This window comes from Kogia breviceps, chromosome 12 (assembly GCF_026419965.1).
Source record: "Kogia breviceps isolate mKogBre1 chromosome 12, mKogBre1 haplotype 1, whole genome shotgun sequence".
In the NCBI taxonomy this organism is placed as follows: Eukaryota; Metazoa; Chordata; class Mammalia; order Artiodactyla; family Physeteridae; genus Kogia; species Kogia breviceps.
Window position 1 is genome coordinate 39,360,293 of NC_081321.1, and position 22,525 is coordinate 39,382,817.

Consider the following 22,525-nt stretch of genomic DNA (forward strand, 5'->3'; position numbering starts at 1 on the left):
GTCCGTATGTGTCTGGAACACACAGTTCCCTCCCCGCTCTTCCTAGAAACCCTGAGTAATGCTCTGACATCCCAAGGACCTGCCCTCTTGCTCCTGGATTGTCCCTCTATCTCTGCCTCTGTCCCTCCTCCGTCAGGACTGCTTCTCCACACTCTGGGGACAGAGCAATCCCTTACCCCTCCTTTGATCCCTCTCTGGTTTCCTCTAAGCCTAGGAGGCAATGAACTACCACCATCCTTGGGGAGGGAAGGGGAGACCCCAGGGAGATGGGAAGAGAAGGGGAAGAGGAATTCAGACTGAAATCAACTCCGGGACTGATTCCTAAATCAGAGGGAACCAGCCAGAAGTCTAATAATAAAAACCTACAACAGGAAGAAGCAGAAAGGGGTGGATCTGATGCTTCTCCAGCAAGGCCGCTCCGGTTTACTGCCAGTTTGCGGCCAGGCAGAGTGCCCTGCTCAGGGGCCAACCCCTTCCTGGGCTCTGAGGGAGCAAAAGGGCCCAGTCCCCCAGCGAGGCTTCCTTATTCCCCACTGGACCCCTGTTGGCCCCAGAGAAGCAGAGGAGGAGGGAGGTGGCTCTAGTCACAGAGGTTCCTTTCCCTTTCCTGCTCTGCACCCCCGGTCAGTTAGCCCCTCCTTGTTTCCTTCCCACTGCAGGGGAAGGGAAATGCCGGTAGGGTTGGAGTTTCCTTCAAAGCTGTGGCTCCTGTGCTGGGACTCACCCCTGCCTCTGTCAGTCTCCTTGGGCCAGGCCTGGGGAAAACCCAACAAACAGAAATAGGAACCACCCCAAATTCCCAGCTGCTTCTATTGGTTCCAGTCAATCATAATAAATCTCAGGAATAGAGACAAAAATGGCATAGCTCCTCTGAGGAGAGGGAGAGAGATGTCTGAAACTTTCCTGTGAAGGGGATTCTGGAGGCTTGAGGGAAGGCAGGCAACGGCTGTCTATTTTGAGCAAATACAGAATGTGAGCTGGTGGTTTTCTTGATGTCTTGCCTCTCAGAACCACCTCCCCACCAAGTCCCCTACAGCTGGCCACTTCTCCCCGGTGTGGCAGCCCCAGCCACCACGCTCAGCTGACAGGGGTGGGGAGCCCTGGGAAGCTGAGTCTAGAACTTCCCCAGAGATGAAATGAGGCACTGTCCCAGGCACTACATGCTGCTGAGCCCCAGCTCCGGGTCACAGCGGCCAGCAAAGCCTCTCAGGCATCCACAGATCAGCCCATTATACAGATGGCAGAGGAGAATGCGGTGAGGTCCCAGGTTTGGGAGTCCAGGAGACTGCTGTAGGAGCAGCTGGAGCCCTGCGTTCCCGCCCTGTGTTCCTGCCAGGATAGGATCCCCTCACATCTCATGCCCCCAAGTCAATGGCCAAACAGGCAACACTGGGCACAAAGGGCTATGCCCAGCCACCAAAAGGACAGAGTGTTAGGAGTGGCCCAACCTACTCTCCACGTGTCTCTCCTTGTGGGCAGTAGACGCAGCTGTGGCCAGCTGGGCACTGCTCCCAAAGGGCAAGAGCCCAAGGAGGTGGGAGGTACCGGCCCCTGCTGCCTCGGCCCCCTTGGCGGCCACAGCCAGACCTGCCAGCCCTGCGCAGTAGCAGCTCCCAGACAATGAGAGTTATTTTCAGCCAGCGCTTTAACACAAGCCAGCTGGCCAGTGTGCAGGGCGGGAGTCCTTCTCCACCCAGCCGGCCCAGACGGCAGGCCCAGCCCGTTGCTTACGCTGCTGCCGCCTCTGCGTCACTGTTTGTTTATCTCGTTGTTTCAGCACAGCTCCTCCTAACTGCCCCCCAGAAGTACAATCCTGGCAAAAGGAAACCAAAAAAATCAGAGAGTTTGGTCAAAGGTCCAAGAGCTAAAAGTAAGAAGGTCCAGACATGGGAAGCACAGCAGTCCCTGCAAACACCCACACCTTCCCCCAGCCCCATGACTGGCGGGAGTAGTGCAGGGGAGGAAGCAGACCAGGTCGGTGGCCAGGTCTCACTGCAGCTCCCACAGACCGAGCCCAAGCCTGGCTTTGCTGCCAACCTGGAAGACGAAGCTCAGGACGGCTCTCCTCGCCTTCCTCCCTCCCATCCTTCTTTTCAGAGCTCAGGTTTGGAGAAGATAACTTGAGACAGAGTCTGGAATAAGCCTGAGCCAACTGGGAAAGGCTCTGGGAGAACTGTATCCTGCAGCAGAAAGGAAATCACAAGAACAGTTCATGACACTTGGCTGGAGGAAGAGGTAGCCCTGCCCGTGATGGAGTGGGATGAACACTTCAAGAATAGGAAGCGGTGGACAGCAGCAGTCACCTCCCTGGACTCGAGGCTTCCTGCCCTGGTGCTACCAAACCCCACAGCCTCAGTGGTGCAGCTTCCCCTCCCTCCTCACCTCCCTCCATCTGCAGCCCATGCACAGGGGCTCATGGGTGTGACACAGCTCTAGCCACACACACGGTTTCCTCGAGGCCTAAGCTACCCTACTAGACTTATGGGAAGGTTGCTAGGGTACCTATGACAAAAGATATCAGAAAAGTGGGTTCTCCTTGACTTAAGTGTCTGTAATGGCTTAGGTCTGGCTTTCTGGTTTTGTTTACTCGAAGCTATCACTCTGGGGACAAGCTGCCAGGGAAAAGCCAGATTTCAGAGCCCTGTCTGGAGAACGTGCTTCTGTGGTCACTGATGACTCTATAACGAGAAATGACTTGTTGAGCAGTTACGGGCCAAGTCCCTGAGCAGCCTGGAGGAAAAAGAGATGGATTCGCCAGATGTCTCAGGCTGAGCTCTGCAACTCACACCAGGGAAGTCAGGTAAAGGAGAGGTCCTAGAAGGCCAGCATCAATCAAACAAAGAGGTGGCTTTATCCAAATACAACTATACCTCCCGAGGCCTCTCCTTCACCCTGGAACACTCCTGCGTCGGATCCTGAGCCGGCACAGGAAGTTGGCCATGTCCCCAGTGCCAGCAAAGGCCCCCAGCTCTACCCTCTGCCACACTGTCGGCCTCACACCTGACATCAGGTAACTCTGGCAGGTAACCTGGCCCTGGCTAAGGACACCTTTCTGGCCTACTCAGTCAAGAAGCACACAGCCTCGGATAGAAGGACTTTTGTTAGCTAGGGGCCCCAAGCCCCAGCTTAAAAAGTCACTGCCACAGCAACTTGATCTATCTGCTGGCTCCTCGGCCCCTCCTCGCGGTTAGCCAGACCCACACAGTCCCCAGTTACGCAGAATGGAAACTATTCTGCTGGGGGCAGCTGGCTTTCCAAAGCTAAGGAGTCTTGGGGCAGAGCCTCACATTATCCCGGTAGCCAACCAAGGTCGACCCTTCTCTTCATGACATTCTGCCCACCCGCCAGGGGAGACCTAATAGGCAGCGCTACCTCACAGAGGACACAACATTTCTAGGGTAACATCCTACGAAAGGCATCTTCTTCTCTCTCCTCAGACCACAACCCATTACCACTAGGACCCAGGGCGTGTCCTTCCCAGGGTCTCTCATCCATACCTTCCCTTCCCTTCCATTCCCACTGCCACCATCAGATAGGCCCTTGTTGTTCAATCCTTCTGGGATAACCTTCTAGCTGGCATCCCTACTTCCAACCTGCATGTGGATGAAATTTCTAAACTTCCTAGCACATAAGATAAATCATGTTTATTTTCAGTTCAGAAGTTTCTCTGACTCCTTACCATTTACACAAGAAAACCTAAACTCCTTGGCCTACTGTTCTTAGCATCTTAAATAAGAAAGAGCTTCACAGGTAAGATTCTCCCTGGGTTGGCCCCAGTATCTTTGACCAGCTCATTCTCTCCTGGACTCTCTCTTGGAACAGCCACTCTTGCCATAGTATTTGCTTGTAACTGACGTTTCCCCAATCTTCTGAATCCCTACCTATTACTACCTGACTCAAAATCCAACTCTGTGACTACCCAACATAGCTCAGTCCCTCTTCTGAGCTCCAAAGCATAATCATATGTGAAGAATGATATGGCAGAGACCTGCTTGTTATCCCCAACCTCTTCTCACCTTCCTTATTAATGAACCGCCAATGTTCAGCTGAGCAATTAGCAACCCAGAATTAATATATTTCTATAAGCAACAAGGTCCTACTGTATAGCACAGGGAACTATATTCAATATCCTGGGATAAACCATAATGGAAAATAATATAAAAAAGAATGTATATATGTGTATAAGTGAGTCACTTTGCTGTACAGCAGAAATTAACACAACATTGTAAATCAACTATACTTGAACTTAAAAAGTAAATTTAAAAAATTAAAAGAATTAATGTTTCTCATCTTCCCTAGCATTCAGGTGTGGCTATGTGACCATGTGGGATGCACGTAGAAGTAGTGTGTACAACTTCTGAGAAGTATCATTAAAGGGAGGGAGTATACCCTTCTTTTCTCCTTCCTCCTTCCAGCTGGTTGGAATGCAGAGGTAATGGCTGGAACTTCAGCAGCTATTCTGGACCATGAGGTGACCTTGGAAATGAAGTCCAGATGAGTGAAGCAAAGAGGAAAAAAATAGCTGGTCACTGATACCATGGATCTTAACACAAATTGAATGAAGTCATATAGTGTCTTTTCATGTGTGTATTTCCTTTATTACAACTAGAACATGAACTCCTGGAGGGTAGGGGTCATGCCTTATCCTTCTTTGAATCATGTGCAGGTGCTTAATAAATAACTGATTGATCCTGCTACTACCTCTCCCATCACCAACTCTCTGGTTCAGTCCCTGGTTATTTCTGGAGGAGATTATCCAAATTCTTACAATTGTCCTTGCTATTTCTGGTCCCTCTCCTATAATCTGCCTTATGTGCTACAGCCCAAATCATTTTCCTTAATGCTGCTTCTCCCTCAGCAAACTCCCACTTCTCATTCTGAGTTTCAACTCTGTCCTTCAGTTCACACCATAAATCTAAGACACTCCCCTGACTCATCTTCTAACCAGACTCATCTTCTTAAAGCCCACTAGCCCACAAGCTCCTGAGCACAGGGACCATCATCACCAGCTTGTTTATCACTGTAGTAGGTGCTCAATAAAGTTTGGGCAAATTGAATTTCCCCATACATATACTCTTCTTTTTCCTGCCCCTAAGATTTCTACCCTACATTATCCTCAGAGATCATCTCCTTCCCAATTGCCATCCATGCCCCTCATCCAATTCACAATGGGTGAAATCCCACCTTCTCTAGCAAATCTTTCATAAATGAGACTGGTAAGGTCTACATTTGCCCCCTAACAGCGTCTCCACACATTTACTAATGCCTTTAAAATATGTTCACGAAGTTGTAATTTATAGCTAATGTCTCTTCACCTTTTCTTGGGTGTTCAATAAATATCCTATCACAAATCTCACAGAATGGTTAAAGCACAGAATGAGGAGCCACACTGCCCTGGTATGAATCTTGGTTCCACCACTTACTAGTGTGGTCTTGGGAGACTTATTTAATCTCTATGAGCCTCAGTTTCCTCATCTATAAAATGGAGGTAGAAATAATACTTACTTCATAGGGTTGCTATGATGATTAAAGTTAATATATGTAAAGCATTTAAGTCAGAAGTAGGTAGTAAACATTACACATAAAGCTAGCTATGGTTTTTTTTGGCGGGGGTTGGATTTCTTACTCAACAATTAGCTGGAAAATAACAATATGCCAATCACTAAGCTAGGAGCTGGGGATATAAAAATAAATAGGACAGGATCCTTACATTCAGGAAGTTTATATCCAGAGGGCAAGGTAGACAAGCAAACCAGGGATGAGTGCATACAGCACAGCTGTGAAACAGGTGCACATGGCACTGCAGGATCCTGAGGACACAAAATCTAATAGAGGAGTCGAGTAAGACTTCCTGGAAGAAATGCTATAGGATTTAGTCTTAAAACATCAAGCAGGAGGAAGGCAGGAAAAGCAATGAAGCAGGGGAAGATGGTGATATGCTAGGCAAGGACATAGCAATTGCAAGTACACAGACACACAAAACACCATAAAAAGTCTGGGAGTCCCTGATTTACAATAATGGAATAAAAGTATGTATGAGGAAATTACAGCAGGCAGGGAACAGCCAGATGACACAAGGTCTAGGGAACTAAGGTAAGTAGGTGGGCATGAGTAGGATAATAATGATACTACAATTAAAATGATAAATTAATGACAAAAGCTAACATTTATTGACAAAACTTTGATAAGAACTCTATATGAGGGACATCCCTGGTGGTCCAGTGGTTAAGAATCCGTCTTGCAATGCAGGGGACGCTGGTTCGATCCCTGGTCAGGGAACTAAGATTCCACATGCTGCGGGGCTACTGAGCCCTCGTGCCACAACTAGAGAGCCCTCACACCACAACTAATGAGGCTGCGTGCCACAACCAGAGAGAAGCCCTTGCACTGCCATCAAGAGCCCACGCGCCATAACAAAATATCTGACATGCCACAACTAAGACCTGATGCAGCCCCAAAATAAATAAATATTTTTTAAAAAGAACTTTATATGATTATCTCATTTAATTCTCACAAGAACCCTATGAAGTTGGGACTAACATCATTCCTATTTTACAGGTGAAGAAACAAAAGGCTTCAAAAGGCAGGCCGTGGAACTTGCCCAGGGTCACACAGCCAGTACACAATAGAGCTGAGATTTGAATCCAGGTCTGACCCTGAGTTTGTATTCCCATACAATGCCTCTTCTGAGACAACCAATTGTTTTAGCCCTTCTCTGAACCTTTTCAAATTGCATGTATCCTTCAGGATCAATACGATCAACGTTCCTCATGAAGCCCCCTCCAAACAACCCAGACCTCTGCACACTCCTTCCCCTGAACTACTGTGGGGCTTCCTGCCCTTGCTTCCCATCCACAATTATATTCAATCATTCCTTCAATACTAAATACTAGTGTCTTCTAGGCATCATACACTGTGCCAACTGGAAGTCCTATTTTGCCTTGTGATAACTCTTGTATATTAACCAAAAAAGAGAAAACTATGGCTTATAAACATCTACTCTGGGCCAAGCACTATGCTAGATCTTTTAATTATAAGATTTCACAAAAAAAAATTCCTGCACTCTCATATTACTACTCACATTCTGTATTATTTCATGAACTAGACTGTAAGCTTTGAGAGGGCATGGACTTTCCTTGACCACACCTGTTCCTAGACAAGGATGTCTGACACACAGAAAAACCTTAATAGGTGCTGTGAGCTGCCTGTGTGGATGGCAGAGGCCGGCTGGGGGCAGCACTCCATCTCACCCAGTGTACCAGCTGGGGGCCCGGCTCGGGCTTTCTAGGAGTCTCATAAATCCAGGAGCTTATAATCAAAACATAAAACTTAATGAATCCCTTCCTACATCCAGACTACATGTGGGAGGGGTATGACTCCTGCTTTATGCCCCAGCAGGGGCTCGCATCTGTCACCAGTCATATCAGCTGCAGAGAGGCACTACAAGTCCTTCGTCTCTCCTTGCTTTTTCAGTTGCTCTCAAATGGAGGTCCATCTCAGTGCCTCAGTGCTCCTCTCCTCTTTGGGGAGGAATCATAAAGACCCCAGTCTGCTCTTGATCCACAAGCCACCCTCCCAACATTGTCCCTCCCCATGACTTTAAGGCCAGAGCTTGACACAGAGGTTAGGACTGCCCACACCCTACTCCATCTTTGAATGCCCCAGCTTTTTCACATCTCATTTGATTGTCCAGCTAGAAAAACACCTCTTTGGAAGTAGCCTTCTGAGAGTTCCCACCCCAGAGAGACCCTGAATCTTGTCTGCTTTTCTCAATGTCTGGTGTCCTAGGTGCCATATTCACTTGGGGCCACAGATGGGGAGGAAAACATTACTGATCGCCTCTTATATGCCAGGCACTTTTCTCACAAAATCTCACTTACTGTTCTTAATAACCAGTGGAGGTAAGTGGTATTATGCCTGTTTAACTGGTGAGAGAATTAAGAATCTGAGACCAACTGGCTCAAAGTCATACAGAAAGTAGCAGAACCCAGATTCAAACCCAGATATGTGGCCTCCAATAGCACTTTTGCCAGGACATGGCTTTTTCCACCATACCCTGCCATCTCCTTACAAAGAAATCAAATCTCCATTTCTAACTTGGGAAGGTCCACCTGTATTTGTCTGACTGGCTTTGGTTGATCATTAAAGGGTGCCTCCCTGTCCAGCAAGACTGGGTGAAACTAGCTGAACGAGGTTATGTGTGCCAAACACCTGAAGTTCAAGGCTTCTGTCTCAGAGTAAGGACACCATGCAGAGCAAAAAGACAAGGGAACTCCCCTCTTGGACACCGCAATGTGACAATTCCCTCATACCTGAATGGTATTTTAAACATTCAGAGAGCTATAAATAACAGCATGGGCTTTGGAACAGAGAGGACCTAGATTTGAATCCTGGTACTTTTCATGAGACAGTGGGAAAGTTACTAGCCTTCTCTGAATCTCAGTTTCTTCATCTATAAAATGTGAATCATAATCTCTACCTCCTATAAGAATTAAGTGAAGGGAGGAAAGAATGAAAAGGAGTTTGCATGGTGCCTGGCCCAGGAGAAGGGCTCTATAAATGGTAACTGGGATGAGCTACTCCAAGGAGTTGCAGGTGACTCAAAGATAGCTTCTAAGCACATATGTAAAATATAATTTCACAGTACTTTAAAATGCATAAAAGAGAGAGTATATACATGTAGCTGAAGAGTACAGGTTAAATATATTTATTTATACGCTTATTAATTCTCTAGGTTAGAGCAGTTGCACACACACCCCTCCAAAAGGTAAGACTGAAAACACCGACAGACACCCAGAGGATTCACAGGAAAGCTGGGACCAGAATTTGGGGGGACAGAATTGAGGCACTGACTAACTAAGGTGCTCTGCTGAGTGATCTGGGACAATTCCTCTAACCTTTGGGATGAGATTTTGCAAAGAAAGTTGTTTTTAGTGTTCCGCCTTATCTCAAGTCCCTCACCTCCCCGTTTCCCAACTTCTGCAGATTAAACCTGCCGTCTGCAAACCTGAGGTTTGATCTACCACAAATCTCTGTTTTCGGCCCCCTCAGCTAACTACTCTTCTCAACAACTGTTTCTCTCCTTGTGACCTTGCATAAGTCTCAGGAGTTGTCTCTCCCAGTCCCTGAAGGGCTGTGCTGTCTGTGGGAATATAGAGAGAGGCATGAGAATGTTTTGGCTCCAAATTTTATTTGACCAGTAGACACCAATGACTTTCAAATATGCATTTCTATCTCAACCTAAAAATCTGGGTATCATCCTGAATTCCTCCCTTTTCCCTTATCTCCACCTTTCCAATGTCAAATCTAATCCATCACTGAGTCTCCAAATTTAATCCTTTAAATGATTTATTGAGTCTGTCCTATCATCTCCGCCATGCAAACCAGCTCTGGTTCAGGCTCCCATCATCATCACCACCACACTATAAGGCCTCCCACTGGGCTGCCCACCTCCAATTCTGATTCCCCTCCCATGGCTGCCACACTGACCCACTCAAACCTCAAAATCTGACCATGACACTCTCCAACAAAAAGCATGAAGTATGGTCCATCCACATGGCATTCAAAGCCCTCCTTACTACTCTAGCCACCCCCTCCCTGCCACCACTGTCTGCCTTACACCTTACACTCCAAAAGCCCCAAGCAGCTGCGGGAGGATTCTCTGAATACATCACTCTGTCTCACCCTGTCGCCGCCACTCTACCTGCTTTCTCTTCCACACTTCTCTCCAACTCCTAATTACCCCTTTTAGCCAGCAGAGATTTCCTCCTACAGGTAGTATTCCCCAAGCCCCTCCCTGTGCTCCCCAGATGCTCCTGCATGTCTACACCATTGTGCTTCCCAAGCTGAAGACTGCAATTAGATGTTTAATGTGTTTGTCTTCCCCTCCAGACTGAACTCCTAGGGGCAGACACTGTCTCAGTCATCTTTATTTCTCTGGTACTTAACACAACCCTAAGTGCTCAATAAGTGCTTGCTGAGCGAATGACCACCGTGCTGCACTCGGGAGTCTCTGAGGGCTGGTACTGCATCCCTCTCCCTTCCTTGTCTCCAGGCGAGGAAGATGACACCTGCGCCATTCTCAGTTCGCAGCCTCCAGAGGCCCTCCAGAGTCCCGAGTAAATTTTCACCTCGCCATAGGATAAGGCTGGAATAACCTCTCTGCCCTCTCACCTCCAGGACAGTCAGAAGCAGCTAGTAGTGCTTTTACAACATTATGACACCATTTGACATTTCCCTACAGGCATCTGCAGGCAACAAGTACTAGATGGTTTCTTTACAATTCTTAGAGGGAATCAACTGAGAAGCCAAATACCACCCAATACTGTCTGGCTGGCTACCCTTCAATTCCTGAGGTTTTGTTCACAACTTTTTTTTTTTTTTTTTTTTTTTTTTTTTTGCGGTATGCGGGCCTCTCACTGTTGTGGCCTCTCCCGTTGCGGAGCACAGGCTCCGGACGCACAGGCTCAGCGGCCATGGCTCATGGGCTTAGTTGCTCCGCGGCATGTGGGATCTTCCCGGACTGGGGCACGAACCCGTGACCCCTGCATCAGCAGGCGGATTCTCAACCACTGCGCCACCAGGGAAGCCCTGCTCACAACTTTTAACAAGGGTATTTTGGGGAAATGACAGATAAACGCTTTGGGAGCTCACCAGGACCTGCTGCCCCGTAAAAGCATAAGAGATTCTTAATTCCTTACATACGATGCCAGAAGTAATTAGCCAAGCCTAAAGGGAGCAATTGATAGTTGCTATTGCACTATCAATCTGGAACTCATGCCAGATGCATCAGAAAATTATCTGTAGACGTGAGCACTTTACAAGGGATTCACCAAGTGTCCTGACTGCCAAGGGCCTGAGGATAATGAGTGTTTGTGTGATGCTGATTCTGCTGAGTGGCAAGTAAAAATAAAATAACCACAACCATTAGCAAGAAGTCTGTCCAAAGTAAGGGGCCCAAGCATACTGTGGACACAAAAGGTTCAAACTAAGATGCTCCTTGCCACTGAGCTATCTTTCGTCCATCAATTCTAGGACATTGTCTGGGCCTCACTCTGAGGCTGGTTTTGAGGGGAAGGGAGTCTGTGATCCCTTCAATCTGCAAATGAACCCCCACAACAGTGGCCACCACCACCCCAGAGTTCAATACAGTCCCAGGAGCAGAGGTCTGGACCTCGGTAGCCCTATGCTGGCTATTCTGGCCTTGGTAAGTTCCTCAGTCCAGAAGACTCTTAAAGGCCAATCCTTCCATGGCTGTACTAGAGATGAAATGTGCTAAAGGATAGGCCAAGGGCTACGTTAGTTCCTGGAGATCCTAAGGCCCGTGCAGAGGTCATGACAAGGCCAACATTGAGTAGGAAAGCAAGGTGACTAATATGTGGTGTGCAATTCAGTGATTTTACAACTTTGAGGTACACAGAACCAGTCTCTTACCCATCAATAATAATCCATATTTCTTAAATATTTTCGCTGGACTCCTTAATACCAGACCTCTGACTTTAAGAGGTTAGTGGTCTTAGAATATTTCAACTTAAAATTTATTGAGCACCCACTATGCCAGACTCTGCCCTGGATCCTTTATATATGTTATTTAATCCTCACCAAATCCCTAGAAGTATTCTTATCCTGATTATACAGATAAAGAAAAGGCTTGAGGAAGTTACAACACTGGCCCAAGGTCACAGAGCTAATAAATGGCAGAGCCAGGATTCAAATCCAAATCCACTGAGCCCCAAAGCCCCTGAAAAAGGCATGGTGAGCAGCAGTCACAGGCAGAAGGAACCCCTGCACTCCTTGCAGCTTCCCAGGCCAGAGTCTTAATCCTCCTCCAGCCAAGAACACACGGTGACTTCAGGAAATCTTGAGAGGATCAGGTTTGAGGAGCCCTGGAAAGGACAAGTATCTATTTACAGTTAATCAGCACCCTGCCCAGCCCTGCAGACAGTTCTGACAAGTGGAGCCAGGCTAGGAAGCAGCCAGGCCCCCCATGAGCATGGACCTAACCCTGCCCTTCTCAGGGAGCCCCTGTCCTGGGGCACTCTCGGGAGGTGGGGTCCAGAGTCCACAGAAAGTTGTCTTCACTATTTCACTTTTCTCCTGTACTTAAACCCCTCAAACTGCCACTTCATTAAAATAGTGCCCCTCTTACTCTCCACCCCTTTACCTTCTTTTTCTTCATGGCACTTATCCCTACTCAACATTCTGTGACAGACCTGTATATGTGTTTATTGTTGTCCCCAACAAAAATGTGAACTCTGTGGGGCAAGTCCCTTTGTCTCTTTTGTTTCACTATGGGATCCCTAATGTCTAAAATACAGAGTAAACACTCAATACATTTGTGTTGAATGAATAAATGAGTGATCACTCAAACATTTAAAAACTCTACTTCCCTCCAAGTGGGTTATATGAGAGGCAAGACTGAATAATGCCAACCTCCCAGGAAGCGCCATCAAACCTGTTGTTGGACCCTAACTTCCCTTCGAAAAATCTCCCTAAAGCTCACCCCCAGGCCCCCAAACCCTAACTCACTGCAGAGCAGGTACTCAAGGGAGAAAATGGAGCAGCGCTTAGGGAGGAGACACATTTCTCCTCCAGTTAAATATAGCCCAGGACCCCTGCAAATTAAAAGCTCCCTCTTTACTGAATCCACTCATCTTTAGTTATAGGTCACACTTTTTATTTTTGTAACCAGCCAACCCACCAAATTATAGGCTCAGACCATGGACAGGCACGCCAAACACTGGGGCCAGCCTAGCAGAGGCACTGCCCTTTCTGGCCTGAGGAGGGTGTAGGAAGGAGGGTTGAACACAAGTCAAACCTGAAAGAGCAGCGGGTACGATCACTCAGCTGGGCACAGTTGACTGAGGAGCCCGATCTCACTCAGGCCAACATGGTGCCCAGAGGGAAGCCAGATTCCAGGGCTCTCCACACGGCAGACACAGTGAACTCTTAACACTATAAAGCAGACCGGGTCACTCCCCAAACTCCTTATCAAGGCTGATAAGTTTCCATGACCTGAGCCCTGCTCACCTTTCTTCTGCCTTCCCCTACGTCTCTTTAGCATCCTTGTTGGCCAATCTAGCATTCCTTCAGTTCCTCGAATGTGCCAAGTTCTTTCCCATCCCAAGGTTTACTCTCTCTTCCTAGAAAACCTCTCACCCAGATCTTTACTCATGGCTATGAGGACGAACGGGGGGTGGGGGGCAGGAAGGTGGAGCTGGGTCTGCAAGACTGGAGTAGAGAGACAACTAAGGAGTGTACTACAATGGACCAGGCAAGAGATGAGGATCCTCTACCCCCGCAGGTGGGGCTCCTGGCTGCCCTTCATATATCTGGCTAATTCTTCCTCTTTAATCCCCTCCCACCCTGCTCTGGCCTTCAGTCTCCTCTCTCCTGATCCACACCTCTCCCCTATAAGACCTGACAAAGTCCATGTCTTCCTGAGAGCACGGCCTGATTAGCAATCCCATGCCACGTTAATCCTTCCCTAACCCTCTAAGTCCTTCTGTGCTTGGAGCTGCGTGGCACCTCATCACTTCATGATCTCACTTGATCTTCACAAAAACATGTGATTGGGCAAGACAAATATCCCCATGTTATGGATAAAATAACTGAGGCACAGAGAGAGCCTCACAGATAATCTGAGGACACGCACTTGTTTCAATTCTCTAGTTGTTCAAAGTACAGTTCTATTTCGTCTCTCCAACTTGCATTATCTTCTATTTCTTTGGTATTCTCCAAAGCACTCGAGAAAGTGCTGTATATATAGTAGGCACCTAAGACCTGTTTCCTTAATAAATCAAGAAAGGAAGGAAAATGAAATGAAAGTAGAAAGTCTCAGAGATTCCAAGGCTGCCTCTGGCCTTCATTTAGAGCGGAGTCTTGGTTATACTCTCTCGTAACAACCTGTTCTTTGTCTCCCGAGGACATATAACTTGTAGTTAAGTATTTATTTGTTTAATATCTGCATTCCCATAAACTCCATGAAGGCAGAGGTGATATTTGTTTTTCACCACTGTATACCCAGTGCTATCACTGGCCCACAGTAAATAAAAAGGGAGATACTTGTTGAATAGTGAAAGTCCTAGTGGGATAGCTGGGATTCAAACCCAAGTCTGGCTGACTCCAAAACCCAAATCTTCCCACCACACCTCTTAGCAAAGGAAGACTTGTTCTACTTTCCCTGTATTCTGCCGTAATGTACACAATCCCCACCAAAGCAGTACTGAAGGCAGGGGGGCGGGGGGGTGGCGGGTGGTGACCCTGGAAAGAGAAGGAGATCATGGTTAAGGATGTGGGTTTTGGAGTCAAACTGCTTGGATTCAAATTCTGACGTCACCACCTACTAGCTGTGATGCCAGGTGAGCTATTTAACCATCCTGGACCTCCATTTCCTCATCTACAAAATGGAGATAATTATAACTACTTCATAGTTATGGTGATTAAATGAGATAATGTGTATAAAGAGCTTTGCCAGATGCTTGGCATACCATTAGCATGCAATGAACATTAGCTGTGAAAATGATTAGCTATCCATATTTCTGAGAGACAAGAATCTAGAGAACATAGTTTCCTGGGGGGTTGGGGTTGCTGAACTGACTTGAGAAGCTTAGCTGCAGTGAGGCCCAGAGCTTGTTTATTCTCTTTGTTGACTTCACCTGCTAAACTGAGGCTGGAGCTGCAGCTTTCACTAGCCTAGAAATGAAACTGGCTAAAAATATACAACTTGGCTGTGTCTGGGAGACCAAGGTTGGGCCTACATTTAAGAATTTAAAATATAGCCTCAGGGCATAAGGGCATCTCTTCGGATTCTTTCTACTATGAAAACTAGTGCCAAGCTCAGTACAGGGCAGGGAATGACCTCACTGGTGTCCTTTCTCCCTGTTGCTCTCTTCTTTTGGGTCAGCACAGAGAGTAAGAGAGAGGAGCTTTCTTTTTTACAATAAAAGTTGAGTCCTTCTCCTCTATTTTTATTCCTCCTTTTCCCTTAAAGGAGGAACAAATACATGGGTAAAGATTGTTAAAAAAATTAATCAACTGAAAAGCTTATAGAATAAAAAAGGAGTCACTGTTCGGCCCCCAACCCTATCCATCCCCCTCCGTAGGTCACCACAGGGACTTACAGTTTGGTGTTGACTGTTCCAGGCCTTTTTTCTAAACATTTACATACAAACATGTGGCTTTATAAAGCATTATATATACTCTTCTTTTAATTCCCTTTTCAGACGATTATATTTATACACACACACACACACACACACACATCTTTGAGATTCCCATTAGCCGCAACCATTTACTGAGTGCCTAGCTGGTGCCAGGTATTTGGCTGGACAGTGATAAGCATACAGAAAGTCTCCACCCTCAGGGAGTCAATAGTCTGGGGAGATAGATAATAAGCAAGTAATTAAACAAATAATTTTAAAATGGAAAATAATACAAAAGAAGTTAATAGGATGCCAAGAGAATAATAAAGAAGAGAGGCCTCTCTGAGAGGTGGCATTATTAAAACTGAGCCCTGAAGCATAAACTAGATTGAGCCATTTGAAGATCCAGGGACAAGGCATTCCAGGAGAGGAAACAGCTTGTGCAAAGGCCCTGAGACAAGAAAGGAACTGTCCTGAACTAAAGGAAGGCTAATGTGGAGGTTGGCAATCAGGAGGGTGAGTAAGGTTAAAGAAGTCAGCAGGAGCCAAATAATGCAGTCTTAAGGGCCAAGGCCAGGAGTTTGCTTTTTTTTTTTTTAGTGCAAAAGGAAGCCATTAAAGGTTTCTAGGTAGGAAAATGATGCTACTTGACTTATATTTTAAATTTGGCTGTTTTGTGGAAAATGGCTGTGAGGATGGAGAAAGGAGCTGTAGAGGATATTGGGAGGCCAACTGTTTGGATGTAATACAAGCCAGAGTTGACACTGGCTTGGACTGAGGCAGTGGCAGTAGAGATAGAGAGAATGGGTAGATCTGAGACATATTTTGGAGATGGAATTGGCAGAGTAATAGACTGAGTATGGAGAAGGAAGAAGAAAAAATTAAGGATAACTCCCAGTATTTGCCTGGAGTAACCAGATGAATGGAAAAGAAACAGATATGGACAGGAAATGGACAATCAGGTTTTTCCCAGGTGTTTACTGTTAAACAATGCAGCCCTGAGGATCCTTTCCATGCACCTTCATGCCCATGTATAAACAGCTCTGTAGGACAGTTTCCTGGAAGTGAGATGACCAAGTTAAAGGGTATGCACATTTGAAACTGGTAGACCCTATAAAATGTCTTCTAAAATGTCTGTACCAAATTACACTACCACTAATGGTGTATTAATGTACCACTAATGACAACCATAGACATTGTCAATCTTTTAAAATTTGCCCAGATGATTAATATAAAAGTGCATCATTGAAATGTTCATTTCCTTGATTTCTAATGAGGTTAAGAATTTTTAATTTAACTTTAAATTATATAACTGACATATAAATACATTCTCCTTGTAAGAAATGCTAACATTATAGATAAAGCTAAATTCCCTTTGACTTTCCTGTTCCCTCTTATTATGATTCCCTCCCTACATTTCAAAGGTAATCATTGTTATTAGATTTACTTGTATTTTTCCAGAAATTTTTCTAGGCAGTTTAAAAAAAATATATATATATATATATATATATATATATATATATATATATATAAAATCAAGGATTAAGCATCTTTCAGAAGTTGTGGACTTCCCTGGTGGCACAGTGGTTAAGAATCCACCTGCCAATGCAGGGGACACGGGTTCGATCCCTGGTCCAGGAAGATCCCACGTGCCGTGGAGCAACTAAGCCTGCGAGCCACAACTACTGAGCCCACATGCCACAACTACTGAAGCCTGCGAGCTGCAACTACTGAAGCCCGCATGCCTAGAGCCCGTGCTCCGCAGTGAGAAGCCCACGCACTGCAACGAAGAGTAGCTCCCACTCGCCACAACTAGAGAAAGCCTGTACGTAGCAACGAAGACCCAACACAGCCAAAAAAAAAAAGTTGTACTTCTAGCAGTCTTTTTAGCATTAACAAAAAATCTAACCAAAAATTTTTACTTAAGGCCTCTCTAAGTGACATCTAAGCTGAGACCTTCTCAAGGTTACTTAACCCCTCTGAGCCCTGTTTTCATCACCTGTAAAACAGAAATTAAAAACATATTCAAAAAGATACATGCACCCCAATGTTCATTGCAGCACTATTTACAATAGCCAAGGCATGGAAACACCCTAAATGTCCATCAACGGAGGAATGGATAAAGAAGATGTGGTACTCAGCCATAGAAAAGAACAAAACAGTGCCATTTGCAGAGATGTGAATGGACCTAGAGACTGTCACACAGAGTAAGTCAGAAAGAGAAAAACAAATATTGTATATTAACGCATATATGTGGAATATAGAAAAATGGTACAGATGAACCAGTTTGCAATGCAGAAATAGAGACACAGATGTAGAGAACAAACGTATGGACACCAAGGGGGGAAGCTGGGTGGGGGGGGTGAACTGGGAGATTAGGATTAACATATATACACTAATATGTATAAAATAGATAACTAATAAGAACCTGCTGTATAAAAAATAAATTAAATTAATTTTTTTTAAGTTAAATTAAGATGTCCAAGGGCCAGAGTATCTCCCGCTGAATGGCAGTCAACCAAGTTTCAACAAACTCTCTTTTTTGGAACCACCAACAGAGGCATTATTTTATCTGAACTGATAGCCCTTTTGTAAGGGCTCCATTCCCCTTACAAAAATATTGAGTACTGTTTGTGTCAAGGAGCTCCTGCAGTGGTTTCTCCTCGCCCAGCTCTCCCTTCCCATTCCTCTAGGCTCAAAGCCAGGGATTCCCTAGCAGATCCAAGAACGGGTTTTAAACCCCCAAAGGACTGTATGTGTGCACAGAATTAGGGGTCACAAGTTTAATCAGATTTTCAAAAGAGTCTTTTACTCAAAAGATCCAGAAGCACTGTTCAAAAAGCACTCAAACATATTCCCAACATAAAAGAACGTTCACCCTGGCTTGAGGAGCTAATGGGGTTAGTAAAGGTCAGCAGTGAAGTGTGTACACCCCAAACTGCTCCTTGACAAGTTTTAGGGTAGAGCCCACAGTACAGAAGGAACCAGGGAATCAGTCCTTAAACCTACAGACAGAGGTAATAAAAAGATGGAGGTCCACCTCTTGCTTGAAGGTGTAATAGGAAATGGTAAAACCAAGAAAGCACCCAAAACTGTTGCTCTGCCTTTACTTTTACTGCTCTTAAAGCTTCATCCCCAACTGGGACACAAGACAACAGAGGTACAGAAGAAAATCCAGCCCGTGCGCCACAACTACTGAGCCTGCACTCTAGAGCCCGTGAGCCACAACTACTGAGCCTGCGTGCCACAACTACTGAAGCCCGCACACCTAGAGCCTGTGCTCCGCAACGAGAAGCCACTGCAATGAGAAGCCCGCGCACTGCAACGAAGAATAGCCCCCGCTCGCCCCAACTAGAGAAAGCCCGCACACAGCAACGAAGACCCAATGCAGCCAAAAATAAATAAATTTTTTAAAAAAACAGTTATCAAAAAAAAAAAAAAAGACAACAGAGGTACAGATTAGTAGAAGATAATTCTCAGCAGAAGCGCTATCAGCATTTTGAGTAAGATCATTCTTTACTGTGTGGGACTGACCCAAATGCTGTAGGATGGTTAACATCCTCAGCCCTCGGGCACTAAATGTCAGAAGCAACTCCTCCCTCCCCACTCCAAGTCAGTGTGATAACCAAAACATCCTCACTTGCCAAAAAGCTCCCTTCTGGGACAGTACCTCCCCCAGCTGAAAACCACTTTAACTGATCGGAATAGGGGTGGTATACAGTGGGTAATGTATATGCCACAAACATTTAATTGTAGAACCTTTATAGATTATAAACTATTTTCATTACGTTGTCTACTTTAAACATCTTCAAAACTCTGTAAAGTAGGTATTATCATTACCAATTTCATAAGGAGGAAATTGGCTCAGAAAAGTTATAGACTTTGCCTAAGGTCATCACCTGGGGGAAAAGAAAAAAAAAAAAAACGCTATCCAGCTGGACCAGAACCCAAGTCTTCTGATTCCAAAACTGATGTTTTTTCTTTCAAAACATCCTAAGCCTGCAAGAGTCTCAAACCAGCTATTTCCTTCCAGGACAGATTTTTTTTTTAAGGTTTCACGGGAAATACTGGGAAGATCTAGGGATTGGCTCTCCAGCTCCCTGCAAGGAAGCTGGTAAAAACTGAGCAGAAACTAACTCTGCTCTAAACCATAGCTAGTCCTTAAAACAAGATAACCATCTCCAAAAGTACCCAAACACAAGGCTCATGCCCAGCTCTTACTTAGAGATGGGATGAGCAATTGGAGGAGGGCTATGACACTCTCTAGTCCAGATCTGAGTAGAAATGAGCAAGCAGGGGAAGAAGAGAGTATATTCCTTCCCCGTTAATGTTTTTAGGGACCCAGAGGCAGGACCACTAGCCCATCCAGCTTTGTCAATAACCCGGATGAGGATGAGAAGGTGGTAAAAGAGATGGGGAGGGAACGAGGAAAGAGATGAGGACAAGAATTGAACCGTCGTGAGCATACAACAGCCTAAACCCTTCCTCTACTTGCAAAATTTGTCACATAAATAATTCTGATATCCCCTCGTGGTTCTGAACATTGTTTAGAACACCCTTCAAGTACCTCAAAGTACTTTATAAACTGAGAAGAGTATGCATATTAGTAAAGGGGGGGGGGAACTGCTCTGCCAAAACCCTATCCAGGTCCTCCCCTACCCACCACACAAACTTCCAACCCACAACTTCGTAGTAAAGTGATGGAAGACAGAAAGCATAAGAGAATTTGGAAAGAGGATTCTGAAAGGTGAAAACAGAAGATGTAGAGAGGAGTGTGGGAGGCACAGACAACCAGAGTATTTCAAGGACAGAGAGGCAGCCTAATACCTTTATATCTTTCTTGGGGGACTCATTCTCCCATGGAAGGAAAACAAGATAGAAAAATGTGGCTCTAATGAGGGAGGCAGAGAGACTGGAAATGGGAACTCAGGGATTCTAGCTGCCTAGTTGATCTCTATTCTGGAAGCCTCTTCTTCATGGATGACAATCTCAAAACCCGTCAGTTCCCATGTGGTGCTATTCAAAAAGAGGGGGCCCTAGAGTACCCAGCAAGGAGCAGGGGGTGGGGGCTGTGTAGAGACAGCACCCTCTCTTATCTTCAAAGAAAAAGGTCCTTCCTCTTCTCTGAAGTGCATTTCCGAACTGGAATGAACCCCCGGCCTTTCCCTGGCGCTGCTTCAGCTCAGCGCAGACTTAGGAGAAATATTCCCCAGAATGGTGGTGACCAGCCTGGCTGAGCAGATAACATGCTGACTTCAGGCCGCCAGCGCTGCTGTCCCCTGGGCCGACTACAGTCAGCTCTGGGGCAGATTCTTTGGTCTCAACCACGGAACTGGGGCCCTGGCTCCGACCAGCCTTCCCAGGCAACCCCAGGGGCAGGGGAGGATCTGTGGTCTCATTTCCTCTCCACCTTGGCTTCTTTTTTCACTTCATTGAAGATTAGCTATTTCCACCACCACCAGTTCCTGTTCTCACCAGCTGCAGCGGTTGTTTCCCCACAGACAGAGCTATGAAGCACTGGTGTGGCTGCCACCTGGACTGTCCCAGCTGCAGAAACAGACCCAATAAGTCCTGAGCTAAAGGGCTTTTTCATCCCAGATAAAATAGCAGGGAGAAGAAATTAAGGGGCAGGAAGCAATTCCAAGAACTCTCCAGTGGATACACTGTTATCCATTTCATTATTATTTTAATCTTACATAATAGTTACATATGCTCTTGCATATATGAAAAATATTTTATAATGAACAAGTGTGGAAACATATACATTTATTACATAGAAATATGTATGTATAATAAGTCCCCAGCAGAGAGCTAAGAACACATAAAAAAGATGGCCAAGTGCTCGCTTTGGCAGCACATATACTAAAATTGGAATGATACAGAGAAGATTAGCATGGCCCCTGCACAAGGATGATACGCAAATTCGTGATGTGTTCCATATTTTTAAAGATGTTAAAAAAAAAAGATTGCCAAAACACTTATGATGAAATGTTAAAAGAAATACAAATTAAAACAAAATACCATTGCTCACTAATTAAACTGGCAAAGGTGTTTAAAGTTAAACCATTCAGTAATTGTTAGCTTATGGAGAAAGGGAGACACACTATCAGTGGAAAAGACAACTGGTACAACTTTTTTAGAAGGCATACTTCTCAAAGGCCTTTAAAAGCAATTTATCCCAAGGAAATAATCAGAGATGCACACAAATATTTATGCACAGACAATTCATCACAGTGTTAATTACAGTAGCAAAAAGTGGAGACAGAGAAATATAAGGCAGTAATAAAATACTGTATTATGGAATACTTTACTAGCCATGAAATCATAAGACTGAAGAATATTTAGATAAATGAGAAAATGCTTCAAATAGTAAAATTAAAAATCAGTTTACAAAACAATATGCACAGTATGACTCTAATTGTTAAAATATGTATAAGTACATCAAAATGTTAATAGTAAATGGAGAGATTACAGGTGATTTTAATGCTCTTCTTTATACTTTTCCATATGTTTTATAGTTTTCACACTTTTAACTTCTAAATTTGCTTAATAAATATGTCTTATTTTCATAATCAGGAGAAAAGAAGCTATCGTCAATCCTGCAACCTCCCTTTAAGGACACTCATATGAATTATTCTCTTTTTTAAAAAACATGTGGAAATATGTATCTAGGACCTTAAAAACATTATATCCTACAATCTAGGAAGTTCAATTTGGGGTTTCTATCCCAAGGAAAACTCTAACTATTGAAAAGGTACCCCAAGATGTTCATCACAGCATTGTTTATGATGGCAAACAGAGGCAAACAACCTAAATGTCCAACAATAGGAGGAGAGTTAAGTAAACAATGGTACATTCACTTGATGGACCGTTGTACAAGAATTTTAAAGTGTTTACAGTGACTATCCTGGGAAAACTAATGAAATAACAAAACCAAAAAAAAAAAAAAAGCTATGTTGGATAAATATATGTGTGTGTGTATACACACACACACACACACACACACACACACACACACACTACTATCACAACATTGTACAAAACACTGTGCAGAGGGCTTCCCTGATGGCACAGTGGTTAAGAATCTGCCTGCGGGGCTTCCCTGGTGGCGCAGTGGTTAAGAATCCGCCTGCCAATGCAGGGGACATGGGTTCGAGCCCTGGCCCGGTAAGATCCCACATGCCGCAGAGCAACTAAGCCCGTGCACCACAACTACTGAAGCCCACGCGCCTAGATCCAGTGCTCTGCAACAACAGAAGCCACAGCAGTGAGAAGCCCGCGGACCGCAACAAAGAGTAGCCCCCGCTAACCGCAAACAGAGAAAGCCTCCGTGCAGCAACAAATACCAATGCAGCCAAAAATAAACATTAAAAAAATAATAA

General features: G+C 45.2%; 1 protein-coding gene and 1 non-coding gene across 6 annotated transcripts in view; one reads left to right on the plus strand and one right to left on the minus strand.

Moving 5' to 3' along the window:
- FMNL3 (formin like 3) overlaps window positions 1-22,525 on the minus strand; it is a 66,295-nt gene that overhangs the window by 38,425 nt on the left and 5,345 nt on the right. The gene's annotated exons all lie outside the window — the stretch shown is intronic.
- On the plus strand, window positions 20,982-21,088 carry LOC131767532 (U6 spliceosomal RNA). Its single transcript, XR_009338739.1, has one exon. It is a non-coding gene; the product is annotated as a U6 spliceosomal RNA (small nuclear RNA).